The sequence below is a fragment of the Myxocyprinus asiaticus genome, chromosome 42 (genome assembly GCF_019703515.2).
Source record: "Myxocyprinus asiaticus isolate MX2 ecotype Aquarium Trade chromosome 42, UBuf_Myxa_2, whole genome shotgun sequence".
Lineage (NCBI taxonomy): Eukaryota > Metazoa > Chordata > Actinopteri > Cypriniformes > Catostomidae > Myxocyprinus > Myxocyprinus asiaticus.
In genome coordinates, this window is record NC_059385.1 from 26885666 (window position 1) to 26891665 (window position 6000).

Consider the following 6000-nt stretch of genomic DNA (forward strand, 5'->3'; position numbering starts at 1 on the left):
TGCATATTTTCCCTTATAGCTTTTAGAATACTACAAATCTACCTGCCTCTTCATGGTTTGATGTCAGATGTTACGTTAACATGGTTTTCTTGCTTTGTCTGTTTGTTTGTTTTTAAATAAGCTCCCAGATATCACACGTACATCTCTGAGATGTCTGTTTTACATCTTTTCATCTGGAAAGCATCACAATCTGATTAACATCTGCTAAACATCTTAAGATCAGATTTACAAACATTCTAAAACATAAACGTCTCAGAGACATCTGCTGAATGTCTTATCGACAACTGAGAACAAACAACTTATAGATGTATTGCAAATGAGCAAACAACGTAGAAAAAACATCTTTCAGATGTAAACACACACATCGAATAGATGTCTGTCTGGGTGAAGTACGTGTGCTATCAGGGCTGATTTTTGGAGTTATCAGCATATTGGTGTGCATGTAAACAGGCTCACTGTGCATGTTTAAATACTCACCAATATGCTGATAACAATCAAAAATTATGACGTAACGAAACCACGTTTACAGGAGTTTTGGAAAAATTAGATTTTTCTCTGCCTTTGACTTCAAAACGTAAACAGGCATGCGCACAACACTTAAGTTCATTGGATCCAGCAGTAAGATCGTAAGTGAAGGTGTTTACATGCACGCGAATTTGCGAAACTATGTGCGCCGATCAGTTTTTGCTTAAGCCTTTTATGACCTTACACCAATAAAGAAAAAAAGGTTTAGGGCATTTACATGACCACACACGTGTCAGTTCGTAAAGCATAATCGGTGTAAGATTGTGTATGTGAACGCAGTTTACATTCAAAGACATCAAAACTTTAGAATGCAGAAGATATTAAAAAATAATGGACATTCTAAAAATCACTTTATTTTTATTGTGCATTAGCTTAGAATGCACAATCAAGAAGTGTCACTTTAGCCTGTTTGTGGTTGAAAGACTTTAAAGGAATAGTTCACACAAAAATGAAAATTCTCATTTAATCACCCAAAGCCATCCCAGATGTGTGAATTTCTTTCATCTGCTGAACTCAAACTAACATTTTTAGAAGAATTTTTCAGCTCTTTTAGACCATACAATGCAAGTGAAAGGGTGCCAAAATGTGTAAGCTCCAAAAATCAAATAAACCAGCATAAAAATAATCCATATGACTTCAGTGGTTAAATCCATGTCTTCAGAAGCAATATGATAGGTGTGGATGAGAAACAGATAAATATTTAAGTGCTTTTTTACTATAAATTCTCCTCCCTGCTCGGTAAATCTCCACTTTAACATTCTTCTTTTGTCTTTGGTGATTCACATTCTTCATGCTTATTGCCCCCTACTGGGCAGGGAGAAGAATTTCTTGGGAAAAAAGGACTTAAATATTTATCTGTTTCTCACCCAAACCTATCATATCACTTCTGAAGATATGTATTAAACCACTGGAGTCATTTGGATCATTTTTATGATGTTATGATATGCTTTTTTGGAGCATCAAAATGTTGGCACTCATTAACTTGTGCTCTATGGACAAAAAGAGCTGAAATATTCTTCTAAAAATCATAATTTATGTTCAGCAGAAGAAAGAAAGTCATACACTTCTGGGATGGCATGAGGGTGAGTCAATTACACGAATTTTCATTTTGAGTGAACTATCCCTTTAAAGCCATTACAACTGCTACCTGATACTCTTCTGACAGAGGCCAGTAGAGGTCGGTGTTGTCTACTAAAGTGGCTCTTCTTACCAGCTCTGATGAAATTGCCTTTTTACTGCTGATCTGTGATCAGTTTAGGAGTCTTGTTATAATGTCAACATTACATACAGGCAGATAAAGCTGGTCCTCCATCCAATCTGAGTAAAGCTCCAAACAGCCCAGCCTGGCTTCCTGCCCTCTGTTTCCCTGAATTCACGGCTGGTGATGTTGCCTGGAGAATGCTGGGAATATCCGGAGAGGAAAAAGGAACTGACGGCTTTGAGTGACCTTCCGGCCAGGGCCACATCACCTGCTCACACACACCCTCATATGGACACAAACGCCAAAGACAACCATGTACAGGGGCCCCTAAACGTATTTGGATAATTAAGCCACACTTAAACATCTATGAATGTCATTGCATTAGATAACAAAATATCAAACCTAGTGTCATTTATTTTAAAGAAATATAGCAGAAGCACACTTTTCAAGCAAAACACTTTAACAAAAGGAAGTTTGATAGGTTTTAAATAGTAAATCAATAAATATATAGTGAAAATGAAGACAAAATGTATTTGACCGCATAAGTCACACTTAATAATCATGTATTTCACTGCATTATTACATAACAAAATATCAAACTAAGTGTCATCCGCAAACAATTGTTCCTAGTGCTTTTCTGAGCCATTTATGCAATGACTTTTAACCAACTGGTGTCAAGGTGATTTTTAGTGGATGTATAACATCAGTTTCTCTCAGATTCACAGAAGTGTCCAGAGTAAGCACAGGTGTAGTTCATTGCATTAACTACTGACATGTTCCACTAACATTTAACAGCTAGAACGTGTTCAAATATTTTGTCTTCATTTTGAGCATTATATTGCTTTATAATGTAAAACTTAAAATTAGTTTTGACAAAAGTGTGCTTGTGCTCTGTTTCTACAATAAATGCCACTTGGTTTGATATTTTGTTATCTAATGCAACGTCACTGACATTTACATGATTTTAAGTGTGATTTAAGTGTCTAAATATTTTTAGGATGTAAGCATACAATCAAACTGCACAAGATGCATACACTGCAGAAAATCATTTTTGAGTGTTTTGTGTTATTTTCTAGTAAAACTATCCTTAAGACAAGAAATAAATTACTTGTGAGGCAGAATGATGTTAATCTAACAAGATTTTATGGGGTTTATGCTTAAAACAAGAAAGAAAGAAAAAAAAACTGCCAAAGGGGGGAAAAACATATTTTCCCTTTGAGTCACTTTTTTTTTTTCTTACCCCCTTGGTAAATAGATTTTTCTTGTTATAAACATAAACACTATTTTGTATTTCTTTTCTCTCTTAAAACAAGACAAAATATCATAAGCCATTTTGCTTCTCAAGTAAATTTATCTTTATATATATATATAAGCATTTTATTTATTTTTTTTGCATTTTATTTTTTATTTTTTGCATTGTACCCATACAAACACACACAACCATCAACATTTGTAAAAACATGCAAACCCACAAAGAGTCACTCCAGCACACTACTAATCACGCAAACTCACAATCTTAGTTTGACAACCACAAATACACTACAAAATCTGAATTTACCTTTGAATCGCATTCATTTGTCACACGCATTCACAGAATGTACTGTGTGGAAATACAAATACTCATTTTTAGCAATTGCATCTAGACTTCCTTCACTACTAATTTATTTTATAATACTGCATCCACCTATACAGTTATTCTTACAGTTATTAATAGTGTTCATGACCTCAAGACTAGATTATTGTAATGCATCACTGGGAGGATGTCCTGCAGGTTCAATAAATAAACTTCAGTTGGTTCAAAATGCAGCAGCTAGAGTGCTGGCCCAATAAATATGACCATATCAGCCCCATTTTATTGTCACTTCTTTGGCTTCCTGTTCAATTTCCGATTCATTTTAACATTTTGTTAACTATGTGCAAAGCTTTGAATGGTCTAGCTCCACAGTGCCCTTCTATTACACTATATTCCATCGTTCACTACGATCACAAAATTCTGGCCTGTTAATAGTCCTTAGAGTATCAAAATCCACAAAAGGAGGTAAATCCTTTTCCTATTTGACTCCTAAAATATGGAATAGTCTTCTTAGCACTGTTCGGGACTCACTCAAGACACACTCAACTTATAGTTATGCTGCTTTAGTTAGGTCTGCTGGAACCAGACACACTTCTCATAATCTATAACTCTGCTTTAAACTGAATGACATCTACGCTAATATTATTCTATTTGTTTCCCTGTCTCAACCTCGGGATACATATTGCAATGTTTCCAGAGCCTGCCAGATCCAGCTCCCCTCCTGCCTGTTGTCCGACTCCCACTGCTACGTGTTGCTGAGTGATGATGACCAACTGCAGCCTGTGCCAGCCAGACATCACTTTAGTCTATTACGATGGACTTCACAGAGGATGAATTGATGCCAACTCCAACCGTAAAACATGGGAGACTGCATGTGCCACTTTCCGAATCTTGGATTTAGGATGAACCTCACCGAAATGAGCTTCCAGTCGAATTGCAATGCACCTCAGTGATCTCTCCTTGCATCACCTTGGTCTAATGTGACCACTAATAAAGGACAATGCATCTATGTGAAATTCTGCAGTTAATCCAGGATGGACCTCAAAGATATTATCATTGATCTTACAGTTCATACAAAATCATTTTGTTTAAACATTGGCCCTTAACACTTACTTAGTTTACTAATTTTAAACCATGACTTGCACTACACATAAATAACCAATATTGGCATTATATTCATGATGTTAGCCAGAGGGGAACTGGCCCCCCACATTGAGTCTGGTTTCCCCCAAGGATTTTTTTTCTCCATTAAGCAACATCTTATGGAGTTTTGTGTTCCTTGCCACAGTCGCATTCGGCTTGCTCACTGAGGGTCTAAATATAATTATTATTTACTTATTTTTTTAATTATTTGTTTTAAGACACAATTTACAATCACATTTTTATCAAACTGCACAATGATGACTCTAAGACATTACAGATATTACAGCTTTATTTTCTGTTAAAGCATGATTTTCTGTAAAGCTGCTTTGAAATGATGGGTTGTGAAAAGTGATAAGAAAAATACAATGACTTTACTTGACTTGTTTACCATGGCCATTTCCTTTTGCAACAACCCCGCCCTCCAACCCCCAAAGGTCAAAATGCCCCCCAAAAGATCACATCCTGCAGGCCCTGGTGTTTGCAAATGCAAGCATGACTGTTACTATTGCTCACAGAGTTAAAGATTTGAACAAACCCCTAAACCCAAGTATTAAACTTCGACACGTCCCACTAGCAATGCACTACAATGTTTTGCAAGGGCAAGTAGCACTCACAATTGCTTCAAAAAGTATAAAAATACATATCTTATGAGTGATCAGTTAAATAGTCTGGCACAGTTGACAGGTGTTTAGACATAATTGAGCCTTCTTGCTATATACATGTTGAGTCATGAACACAGATGAGTCTTCCAGCTGTGGGGTTCCTGCAAACCTTTGATGTGCATGCTTCCCACAGTGTTGCAGTGGTGTGGGTAAATGAACGATACAGAAAGCATCTCGCATATGTGCGTCTGCATGTGTGCGTTCGACTGGGGCCAGTTAGGGTGCGTGTTGTAGGAAGACTGCCGGTGTATAAATATGAAGTGTGTGTGTGTACATGTGTCATATCTGTTGGCAACGCGGGAAAAGGGTTTCAGACCACTGAACAGGATCAAAGTGAGTCAGCTCTGACACGAGGGTTCACTTCTTCCATATACACACGGTCACACACACACATATACATTTTCACACACACATTCAATCACATCCAGACTTTCCCACAGACGGATACGTCATATGTGGTTATGCTGAGTATTAAAGATCATGCGCACACCATTTAAGGGATATTTCACCACAAGATGAAAATTTTGTCATGATTTACTCACCCTTGTGTCGTTCCAAACCATGGAACACAATAGGACAAATACCAAAGTCATTTATTTTCTGTGCAAATACAATGATCAGGGACTGGAGCTTTTGAGCTTCAAGCAGGCCACAAAAGCACCATAAAAGTAGTCCATATGACAGTCTTCTGACGCCATATAATAGCTTTGTGTGAGAAACAGACTGAAATTTCAGTTGTTATTCACTGAAAAGCTTGACATTCACCCTAGCTCTCTTTAGCACGTTCATGAGTATAGAATGATGTGTAATTTGTGAACAAATCATTATTCTGAGTCAGATGAATCACATATTTATTCACGAATCGGACTGATTCAACTCTCTAGTTCAACTCATTG